The following is a 12,505-nucleotide window of genomic DNA, read 5'->3' as shown; positions in this document are numbered from 1 at the left end:
ACTGCGGGGAGGTCACTGCCCGAGCGATATGTCCCGTCCTGTTCCGTCCCCGGTTTTAGCAACAACGCTCGGCTCACTCCGGGAGAACTGGTGCAATTGAATTCACTTTCCTTTTAAAAAATTTGAATAAAATAAATACTTTCCTTTTCTTGTAGTTTTCTTTTTCTTTAATTGTTGGTACTGCACCCTCTTTCAATACGGGCTTATAGCCAACGCTCCTCAACAGATCAGAGGTCTCGTACGAGTCTTCAGTAAAATGTGCAGAGGAGAGGAGAGACCACTTCGTAGCTGCCCAGAATGCCCGTGAACTTCTTGCAAAACACGTCCAAATCTTTGCAGTTTTTGACATTCTTGGGCCATGAATGCAACGTAAATCCACCTTCTGTCGTGTTGCTGCACCAGCCAGCAACACATCTACGTGGCATGGCAATAAATTAGCTCAAAATGGAGGCTCGGAGTTGCAGTCAGCTCTGTGTTTTAGTATAGCGGAAATGGTGATGAGACCGATAAACTTCCTGCTGTAACGTTACGGACATCAAGGTCATTCGCTCAGACCGCTACCTATATAAATCACTTGAATCGAAAAATTACTATATTAGATTTATTGTTAATGCTTAAAATTATTCCTGTGCCATTCTTGAGGTCTCAAGGCATTTATAAATGAAAGTGAGGCCATGGCTCTGCGTATTTGCTTTTCAGCATGCTTTCCTGTCTCTTTAGGTAAAGGTAGCGAGATGCCGATGGCCTGTGAATTGTTCAGAGAAAGCACTATTTGTTTTTTGTTTTGTTTGTTTGTTTTTTCAGTAATGAATGGGGTAATGGTGCAGCTACAGAAAATCAGTACAGATTTTTAATGAGCTATGTATAATTATAACTGACTTTTTTTTTTATCATACTGGAAAGCTACGCCGCTACAAATTAGGAGGTCATTAAATATGTAATTGAATAACCTACTGCAATCTAGAGGTCTAGAGGAATAGATAAATGAATCATGGTCGAAATGTTCTGAGGAACAAATTCAAACCTAGTGGCGATTTCTGTGTTCTAGTACATCTGTGACATTTGAAACTGTGTGAAAAGATTCTACTTGGCCTGTCGCTATGGTATTGATGTCAGCAATTTCTGCCCACCTTAAAACACTACAGTGATCCAGTGCAGTCTGCTAGTTTCAGTACCCCTCAGCCAACAGTCATATACACCAAGACACTTGCTCCAAGCATGTCATTACACTGCACAGAGCACGGAGATGAGAGCCTGCCCTTTGTCACTCACTGACTCATCCTGGCAAATGCCAGCCAGAATACTTATCCTTGGAGCCATCAGTGGTTTCTATGCATGATATTTTCAACTACAGCTTAATGAATTTCAGTCTCTCAGTGTTGTCTGGGAAATAGATGCTTTAGATTATGTGCATGTGCAAAGCACAGAAAATAATGTTGTGAGAAATAGCACGAGCAGACCCACTCAGTATATCAGTGTCGGAGCAGAAACCGAGAGCCATGATGCTGTACAAGATACTCAAGCTGACTTCTGACATGGTATATTTAACAATTATTCCACGAAATCGAGTCGGATATGAGCTGATAGCCGACGAGGCACGTAGGGCCGAGTAGGCTGTAAGCCATGTACGACGAGATTGAGTGGAATAACTGTTTTATTCTATCCACATTCACTGGATTTTGAGAAAAAGAGCATTTTTATTTTTGTTGTTTGCAAATTCGATAAAGAAAAACTTTATATAAAACTTCCGGCAAAATCATTTCCGCTTGGCCGGACTTCTTAAAAACCTATCAATGGCTGCACAAATTGACTTTAGTGTTGTTTTTTTGTACAAAGTGCCGTCTTGCTGTTGTGGCAAGGAATTGCATAGCTTTAGACATTTATTTAATTCTTCCTTGGACATTTCAGTGATGTAATTTTCAAACTTCTTTGAGCTTTTGAACTAGTCTAAAAAATTTCAACAAATTTTAATGTTTCGTACAAGTCCTCAGTAAAATGTGCAGAGCAGAGGAGAGACCACTTCGTAGGGGCCCAATCCATTAATTTCTCGCAAAATGCGTCCAAATCTTTGCAGTTTGAACATTCTTGGGCCATGAATGCAACATAAATCCACCTTCTGTCGTGTTGCTGCACCCGCCAGCAACACATCTATGTGGCATGGCGATAAATTAGCTCAAAATGAAGGATCGGAGTTACAGTCAGCTCTGTGTTTTAGTATAGCGGAAATGGTGAGGAGACCGATAGACTTCCTGCTGTAACGTTACGGTCATCAAGGTCATTCACTCAGACCGCTACCTATATAAATCACTTTAATTGTAAAAATTACGATATTAGATTTATTGTTAATGCTTAAAGCTATTCCTTTGCCATTCTTGAGGTCTCAAGGCATTTATAAACAAAAAGTGAGGCCATGGTTCTGCGTATCTCCTTTAAAGATGAAGAATGTAAACAAACCAGCAAAATGACAGGAGGAATTTGTGAAAAATAATTTTAAAAAGATATGTTCTTACATCAAATACTTTCATTCCATATTTTGTTGCTTTTTTTTGTATATTTTGGGGTTTTGTTTTCGAGTAGAGTTTTTATTTTGTCCTCAGTTGTTTCAGCAACATGCTCCGCCATTTTGTTTTTCTCTACTCACAGTATATGAGCTGATATCCTAGTAGTAGAGTAACCAATCAGAGTGCACGATTGCTCATATCCAGTGAATGTGTATATAATAATGTTACATATGTCCATACGCTCGGATCAGATATTTTTTCACATCCGAGATGGACAAATGACGTTCTAAATCTGTTATCTGATATCTGATTTTTTTTTAGTTAATTTTGAAGATATTATCATTGTTTTTTTTTTTTTGGTTTCCGTTTCCGGTTGAGAGTACGTCGTGCGCATTCTGGCTGCCGCTTCTCACCAGAGCTTTTTATTATTATTTTTTTTTTTAATTTTCTTTCTTTTTCAATTTTCATTTTATTTATTTTTTTTTCTGTGTGTTTGTGTAGTTTGATGTTTGTTTGAGTGTTTTGTCCGCCAGTTGTGGTGTGGCTCTGGACCCAGTTTTGGGCGTTGGTTCCCTCTAGGCCTTGGTTCGCTGTGCTTGCGCTCCCAGCTGTGGACTGCAGTGAGCTCGCTGCTCATTTAACATTCGTGGTTGTCCAGCGCTCTGCGCTTTAATGCTTGGCGTGATGTTCCGAGCGATGTTGCTCGGTGGCATCGCGGCAGCTGTGCAGGCGGTTTGGGACACACCAGCACTCTGCGTGGCGGAGCTTCTCTGCTCACTGTGTGGATCCACGGCGTGGTGTTTGAGTGATGTGGCTGACGGCGTCACGGCGGCTGTGCTGGAGATGTGGGACTCGTTTTCATGCGCCTTTTGGTGGGACTGTGGCTGCTACACCATGGGAATTACATCCTGACCCCTACTTGGTGGACTTTTTATTTTTTATTATTTATTTATTTATTTATTTATTTATTTATTATTGTTATTATTTTTTTCTTTGTCTATAATTGTAAAGCGTCCTTGGGTTTCTTGAAAGGCGCTATATAAGTTGAACTTATTATTATTATTATTATTATTTATGTGACAAAGAAATGCATTTACGCAGAGCGATAGCTTTGCAAAACGATTAAAAAAAATTCTGCATCTGTTCTCCATTATCCAAGGTGTTGACTCTATTTCACAACTCCTGACTTCTGAGCCTCAGTCATATATTTCATTAAATGGAGGTCAACAGAAGTAATGTGGTGCTGGCCTGAGCAGCAGTAAGGAGTCTTTAGATCTCCTCATCTACCTCATTGTGATAACTTACATGATGCTTTGATGTCCACTGAACATATTTCAAACAATTGCTATGAAAATGATCTCTTCTGTGCTATTTTCAGCCTAGTCTGCCTTTTTCCCCCAAAAAAATATCCCGATGTAAATGCAGCCCAAGAAATGTTTACTCTGCTACATCTGTTCCAATGGATTGTTTTTTCCACTTGACGTTTTGACCCGACTTCTTTCGTCAAAAATTGAATAAGACTCCTCATATAATTTGGGTATAAGTAGCCCATGTGGTTTCCAGATGTGCCAGAACATCATTAACTCTGAGGAAAGAGTGACTTGTTAATTAAATTGTTAGCAAATCATTAGCAAGAGACAAACACATTGAGTGTTTCTGAGGTTCACTCAGTGAATCACAAAGCTTACATTTGTATATTCATATATTTTATATATAACTCGTTTCCCCCTAGTTCATGACAACATGGTTATTTGGAGCCACAAAAAGCCACCACATCCTTTCAAACTGCTGCTTAGGGCAGTTAAAGACATTGAGGAGAGAGTTAACTATGCTCTTCAGCATGCATCAGATCACTGACAACCATGATTGGCTATTTTCCTGCTGAGAGACAGGACCATCTTTACCTTCAGCTCCAATTTTGCATAGTTTTTAAAATTGGGTGTTGAGCTGGCCATCTCACAGCAATAAAGGGAATTGCCATTGCCATTTCTAAGGCCATAAAAAGACCCTCATGGCAACTGAGGATTTTCACAAAGAAACACGACAGCTTCTGGTGGGGGCATGGTGGTGTAGTGCAAGCTTGTAGTACTCGAGTCCAACTCGTGCCCTAATTTTAAGGACTCGTGACTCGACTTGGACTTGACCATTAATGACTCAGACTCTGACGTGCATTAACTGCATTCGGACTCGTAAATTGGAGATGAGGACTCTGATTTTTTCTCTATTTTTTTGTAACGTGCCATAATAATTTGGCACAAGATATTTATATCTACATTAATTTTGTACTAATTTCATGCAAGAGTGTCACACATGCGCGCCTTGACACGTGCATCAGATAGACTCTCGGGTGCGCTCCAGACAGTGCGCGTGCGCCAAGCGGACTCTTGCACACGCGCCGTAAATGACTCGCACCTGCATAGGATTAAGGCACAATCAGTGCGCCTATATAAAAACTGTGAAAACACACTTATTTTGCGAAGTATTGAGCTGCATTGCTGACACATTACCAAGCCTTATTTCCTTGTTTGGTTTCCTGGTCCCTGATTTCCTGTTTCTCGACTTTGATTCTGCCGAGTCTACGATAGCCTGTTTGTGCCTTGCTGGACCTATTGCCCGTTTCACCGTTTTACGATTTTGCCTGCCGTTCTGGATTGTTTACCCGTCTTCACTTGTATTAATAAACACACCTTCTGCACTTACATCCATCTCCCAACCATCTCTGACAGAATACTTCACACTCCCTGAGAAAGAGAAGCACATTCACCTGTTCATACGCCATGTTCAGGAACAAACTAATGTTAATGGTGCTGAAACAGCCACCGTCAAATGGTGCGGTTGGAGTGTTGTTCTCGGACTCAACTCGGATCAATAGTGGACTCAAAAATTTTTTAATGACTTGGACTTGAACACTGGGGACTTGAGACTGGACTCGGACTCGAGGTTTAGTGACTTGACTACAACACTGGTGTAGTGGTTAGCACTGTTGCCTCACAGCAAGAAGGTTCTGGGTTCGAGCCCAGTGGCCGATGGGGGCCTTTCTGTGTGGAGTTTGCATGTTCTCCCTGTGTCTGCATAGGTTTCCTCCGGGTGCTCCGGTTTCCCCCACAGTCCAAAGACACGCAGGTTAGGTTAACACGAGGCAGCCATGACCAGAAGTTGGGCTGACGTGCCCTTGAGCAAGGGCACCTAACCCACAACTGCTCCCCGGGCACTGTAGCATAGCTGCCCATTGCTCTTGGTATGTGTGTGTGCTCATTGCTCACTTGTGTGTGCATGTGTGTGTGTTCATTGCTTCAGATGGGTTAAATGCAGAGGAGGAATTCCACTGTGTGCTTAAGTCTGTGCTTGAGTGTACGTGTGACAAATAAAGGCTTCTTGGCTTGGTAACCATAATTTCGCTATCCATTTGCTAATAGCAGAATTAGCAAGCAGTTACTCTCTCTGACCTTAATTAGAGTATGAGTAATTAGTCTAATTGCAAGAAATAAACATGAAGGAGCAGAGGATATACTATATTACAGTATATCAGAGCTCTGACACCATTAAACAAACATCTGAGAAGATGTGTTTATCCAAAATGACCTACAATTGAGACGGGATACAACTGAGCAATACAATTACAGATTCTAACCACTCTGTTTTTGGCTACGTTTACACTAGACCGTATCTGTCTCGTTTTCTTCGCGGACGCACTGTCCGTTTACATTAACCCCCCTGAAAAAGCGGGGAAACGGGAATCCGCCAGCGTCCACGTATTCAATCTAGATCGTATCAGCTCCGGTGCTGTGTAAACATTGAGAATACGCGAATACGCTGTGCTGAGCTCTAGCTGGCGTCTCATTGGACAACGTCACTGTGACATCCACCTTCCTGATTCGCTGGCGTTGGTCATGTGACACGACTGCTGAAAAACGGCGCAGACTTCCGCCTTGTATCACCTTTCATTAAAGAGTATAAAAGTATGAAAATACTGCAAATACTGATGCAAATACTGCCCATTGTGTAGTTATGATTGTCTTTAGGCTTGCCATCCTTCCACTTGCAAGTAATAAGTGATATGCGCTGGGATCACACACAGCGGCTCAGTCCCGAATCGTGGCTTGTTCACTTCACTCGCGCGCTGTGTGAGCTGCGCAGGGCCGGAGTGCGCACCCTCCAGAGGGCACTCGCTGTTCAGGGCGGAGTGATTTGGAGCGCAGGATGCCTGCGGAGCCGAGCGTATCCGCGTATTGGTGTTGCTGTGTGCACGGCTAACGGTTTTAGTGTCAACGCGAATCGTTTTAAGAACGTTAATCTGATGATCCGCTGATTCGACGTAATGTAAACGTAGCCTTTGTCTGCCTGTGATCTGAACCCTGCTAGGATTTCTGACAACGATTTATGGATTGCCCTAAATAAAACCCACACTACATTTATGCGCCCGCATATCTGCTTTCACTCACCACATATCATCTCAGACTAAGGAGAGAAAACTAGAATTAGACCCATGAATGGATTATTCCGCGTAGTATTCCTGTAAAACGTGTATGAGATTATTCCGATGTACAGAATCCTCAAATCCCGGAGAGGATTTGCCTTTCGATTCAAATTCATTGAATGTTCGGTAGGCATGATAGAGCATAAGTACAAAAAAAGGGAAAGCTGACAAGTGAAAATATAGATTGGATTGCAATACCAGTTACAGAAATTGGCTATGTTTTATGATCCTTATAAGGAAAGTCAGACCTGGAGGACATTTAGCTCACCAGTGGTCCTCTCCTTGACATTAGCTACTGAGAAAGTCAGGGTGATTGGTTTTGTACAACGTGAAGTGACTTCGAGCCATCTGTTTTCCCTTCTGTTTTGCCATGAGAAGTGGTAATAGCTGGCACCTTCAACATTCAAAGGTGTCTCTGTTTGCTAAATGCCTCAAGGTTATAGGAATAATGCCAGTACTGTCTTATAGCATAGCAGTTGCTAGATATTTGAAGGTACTTGGTTTTAGCCAAGGGAGTTGGGTACAAAGGCAATAACAGAGACATACCAATGTTTAGTGAGATTGTGATTAAAAGGATTGTTTCTTCATATATCAACAGTTTTGAAAGCAAATTAATATTCGAGTTTTGTTATGGGCGGCACGGTGGTGTAGTGGTTAGCGCTGTCGCCTCACAGCAAGAAGGTCCGGGTTCGAGCCCCGTGGCCGGCGAGGGCCTTTCTGTGCGGAGTTTGCATGTTCTCCCCGTGTCCGCGTGGGTTTCCTCCGGGTGCTCCGGTTTCCCCCACAGTCCAAAGACATGCAGGTTAGGTTAACTGGTGACTCTAAATTGACCGTAGGTGTGAATGTGAGTGTGAATGGTTGTTTGTGTCTATGTGTCAGCCCTGTGATGACCTGGCGACTTGTCCAGGGTGTACCCCGCCTTTCGCCTGTAGTCAGCTGGGATAGGCTCCAGCTTGCCTGCGACCCTGTAGAAGGATAAAGCGACTAGAGATAATGAGATGAGATGAATGAATGAGTTTTGTTATCACCTGCATTTTCTCTCTCGTCACATACACCAAGCATCCTGCAGATTTGCTCCTTCATGCACCTCCTTCATTCGGACTTGCTCATACTTTGACTTGAGACTTTTATTTCCTATTGTGGCTTCACTGTGCTCTTTTAACTATTTACGTTTCGTGAATGTTTCTGTGGGTGGCACGGTGGTGTAGCACCTCACAGCAAGAAGGTCCGGGTTCGAGCCCCGTGGCCGATGGGGGCCTTTCTGTGTGGAGTTTGCATTTTCTCCCCGTGTCTGTGTGGGTTTGCTCCGGGTGCTCCGGTTTCCCCCACAGTCCAAAGACATGCAGGTTAGGTTAACTGGCTGCTCTAAATTGACCGTAGGTGTGAATGTGAGTGTGAATGGTTGTCTGTGTCTATGTGTCAGCCCTGCAATGATCTGGCGATTTGTCCAGGGTGTACCCCGCCTCTCGCCCATAGTTAGCTGGGATAGGCTCCAGCTTGCCTGCAACCCTGTACAGGATAAGTGGTTGCGGATAATGGATAGATGGATTGTTTCTGTGCGAAGCTCAGCAAGATAAGATTACCTTTGTTGTCTTTTCCTGTTTTGTATATGTCACCATAGGATTTTAGCATACAGGCAAAAAATATTGTAAAACCTTGGCTTTACAGCATCTACCTTCTTCGTCCTATAGCCAGCAATGGCACCACTGATGACATTTTAACAGTCCATCATTGGTGTGTCAAGGGCACTTTAAACTTGGTGGAGCCCATCTCCCACCAAGCTTGATCAATGGACAATTTAGAGTAGCCAGTTAGCCTAACCGCATGTCTTTGGGGGAAACCGGAGCACCCGGAGGAAACCCACACAGACATGGGAAGAACATGCAAACTTCACACAGAAAGGCCTCCGTCAGCCACTGGGCTTGAACCCAGAACCTTTTTGCTGTGAGGCAACAGTGCTAACCACTACACCACCATGCCACCTCTTTACGGTGTACCCATGGGTAAATTATGTGAGAATTTAAAAATGGGTTAATCAGAGAAAAATATCTCTTACTTGTTATTGAGAACCTGCTCAGTGATTCACCTTGTAGAGGAAGTTGCATGTCTTTTCCTGTAATGTATCCATTTCTGATTGGACACAAGCCACCCAGGATTAATTGACATGATTTTCCAAAATAGGCTTGCATAAACTTCTTCACATTTAATTGCTGTTAAAGTCAATCAGGGTATCAGTGTAGCCAGTGACAATTAAGGGAAGGGGGGGTATCTTGGACTGTTAAGAAAGGGGCAGAGCTTTGAATCTATAGAGATCTTGCAGTCACGTGACCGGAAAGTACACAACCGCCATCTTGTCGGTCAAAAACACAGCTGAATACTGCTGCACTCGTGTACAGAATGGATCAATTTCAACCGACGGACTACACGGCTCATTTTTCTAATGAACAGATAACTAGATATATGTCTAAAATAAACGATCTACAGATTAGTGACCCTTATGGCTTTCCGGACGGAGTTTTCACGACCGGATTTTGAACTGCCAGCGGAATACCCAGACGTGTATAATTACCTCATTAACTTTCCCTCGCTGTTCAGTGGTGAAGCACTGCGTGCCTATAAATCTTTGCACAGTTATCTTTACAGAAATTCAGGATTTGTCAGTGACTCAGATGTGGCATCTTGTAAACAAGAATCCTCACTGGATGGGTAAGTCACTTAAGTATTGAGTATAGCACTGACCAGCCGATTATAGAATAGAATAAGGTAATTCCAGCTGTAATTCCAAATCGTCCGTCTTGTTTACATGGATCTGGCGTTGGAGAGGTAGAGGCGGCAGTGGAGATTTGAGTGGCTGTTTTCTGAGCTTAGTCAACAGGCCGGCTCTGCAGCCTCGCTTTTGCTTCCGCTCCCGGCGCCGCCTCCTTCGCTTTGCTTCCGATAACAATCCACGGAGACCCCGCTGGTCTCGCTATCTCGTCCGGAATGTTGTGCATGCGATGGAAATCGCTACAAACCGTCATTTTCTGCTGGAAACCAATGTCCAGTAAGTCCATATGGTTGTAGTGGATATTGAAGTCCGGTACAGACGAACAACACGCAAAAACACACACAAAAAACATAAAAAACATGCACAGGTAGGGAGAGCTTGTAGCCGCAGCCGTTGTAGTAGAATTGTATATAGTAGGGTTTTCCAGAAGAAAAGGTAGAAGTAAAAGCAGAAGTAGAAGTAGAAGGCGGAATATGGCGTTTGACCAACAAGATGGCGTCTGTCACAATCTGGATCGGCTGTGACGTCACATGCAAGTGCTCCATAGATTGTTGAAAGTAGGTCTGGTCCAGGCATGTACTGTCCTTGGTCATGATATGTAGGTCACTCGCTACCCCAGGAGCTGGCATTACAGATCAAACCAGACTTGTATTTATGTGAAAAAAGGACATTTTTCGGGGGGGTTTTAATGAAACAGTGCATTTTCTGATGAGATAACAGCATCAGAACTAAGCCTAAGGTCAACCAGAACATCTGAAAACATTTTGTGAAGGTCTAATAATCCCTATATGAACTGTGTGGATGATGTGCTGAAGAAATCTGGAGATAGTGATAAATTATGTGACAATACATTTTTCACTAATATGGGTAGTTCTTGGGTTTTATTCACTTTTTTCTCAAGTAACTTATATTTTTAACAGTTAAATGAAATTCCCTTTATTTTGTGTACAATCACTCTTGCATATGTTCAATAAACATGCAGTCACAATCAGTTGTATTTTGTAATAGTTTTTACCTCCACCAACTTTGTTGGAGGAGGTTATGTTTTCTCCTCTGTTTGTTTGTTTGTCGGTTCCCAAGGTAACTCAAAAAGTAGTGAACAAATTTTGATGAAATTTTGAGGAAAGGTGGATCATGGGCCAAGGAACAGTGGATTCAATTCTGATGCAAATCCAGATATGTATGTGGATCCAAGGTCCAGATATGTATTCAAATCCAGGATTTTTTTTGTCTGTTCCCAACATAACTCAAAAAGTAGTGAACAGATTTTGATAAAAAAAAATTGTTGTACAGTATTAGTATTGTCCTCGGTTCAAGTGCTTTGATTTTGATGTTGATAGCATGTAGCTTGTTGGAATTATGCATGCTATCGAGTGCCCTTCCAGTTTTTAAATGTGGAACTTCTGTTTTGCTGGTACTTGATTAGCCAGCCTGTATATTAGAGATGTAACTGAATATAAATATGAAGTGAATACGTTATTCAGAATTATCAGATGATGTGTTCTAAACAGGTACAAATATATATAAAAATAGGAGGCATACTATTCTTTTTCTTTAAAAAACATTCCTGTTAAGCCACGGCAACATCAGGGTTAAATCTGAATAAAGATACACAACCCCAATTCTAAAAAAGTTGGGATGCTGTGTAAACTGTGAATGAAAACAGAATGTGAAGATTTGCAAATCAAGGAAACCGTAGATTTAATTGAAAATAGTACAAAGACAACATATCAAATGTTGAAACTGAGAAATTTTATTTCATTTTTAAAAAAATATGCTCATTTTGAATATGAAGTCAGCAACACGTTTCAGAAAAGTTGGGACAGGGGCAACAAAAGACTGAAAAAGTTGTGTAATGCTAAAAAAAAACCTAATTAGGTTAATTAGCAACAGGTCAGTCACATGACTGGGTATGAAAATATGATCCCAGAGAGGTGGAGTCTCTCAGAAGTAAAGATGGGGAGGGGTTCACCGCTCTGTGAAACACTGCGTGGGCAAACAGTGCAACAATTTAAGAATAACGTTCCTCGGTGTAAAATTGCAAAGAATTTAGGGATCACATCATCTATGATAGATAATATCATTAAAAGATTCAGAGAATCTGGAGAAATCTCTGTATGCAAGAGACAAGGCTGAAAACTGACATTGGATGCCTGTGATCTTCAGGCCCTCAGGCGACACTGCATTAAAAGCAGACACGTGTCTGTAGTGGAAATCACTGTATGAGCTCAGGAACACTTCAGAAAACCATCGTCTGTGAAAACACTTCATTACTGCATCCACAAATGCAAGTTAAAACCAGGTATAAATGATATCCAGAAACACCGCCACCTTCTCTGGGCCCGAGCTCTTTTGCTGAGGTGAAATGGAAAACTGTCCTGAGGTCTAATGAATCAAAAGTAGAAATTATTTTTAGAAATCATGAACACCACGTCCTCCAGGCGAAAGAGGAGAGGGACCATCCGGCTTGTTATCAGTGCACAGTTCAAAAGCCAGCATCTGTGATGGTATGAGGGTGCATTAGTGCACATGACATGGGTAGCTTGTACATCTGGGAAGGCATCATTAATGCTGAATGATATATACACGTTTCAGAGCAATATGCTGCCATCCAGACAAAATCTTTTTCAGGGAAGGCCTTCCTTCTTTCAGCAAGACAATGACAAACCACTTTCTGCACATATTAAAACTTCATGGCTCCATAGTAAAAGAGTCTAGGTGCTAAACTGGCCTGCCTGCAGTCCAGACCTGTCTCCTATT

The 12,505-nt window shown here is 42.2% G+C and overlaps 1 protein-coding gene across 1 annotated transcript in view; it reads left to right on the top strand.

Moving 5' to 3' along the window:
* pcsk2 (proprotein convertase subtilisin/kexin type 2) overlaps positions 1 to 12,505 on the top strand; it is a 99,259-nt gene that overhangs the window by 37,135 nt on the left and 49,619 nt on the right. The window lies entirely within an intron of this gene.

The sequence above is a fragment of the Neoarius graeffei genome, chromosome 7 (assembly GCF_027579695.1).
Source record: "Neoarius graeffei isolate fNeoGra1 chromosome 7, fNeoGra1.pri, whole genome shotgun sequence".
Classification (NCBI taxonomy): Eukaryota; Metazoa; Chordata; class Actinopteri; order Siluriformes; family Ariidae; genus Neoarius; species Neoarius graeffei.
This window is presented reverse-complemented; position numbering and strand designations above follow the sequence as displayed.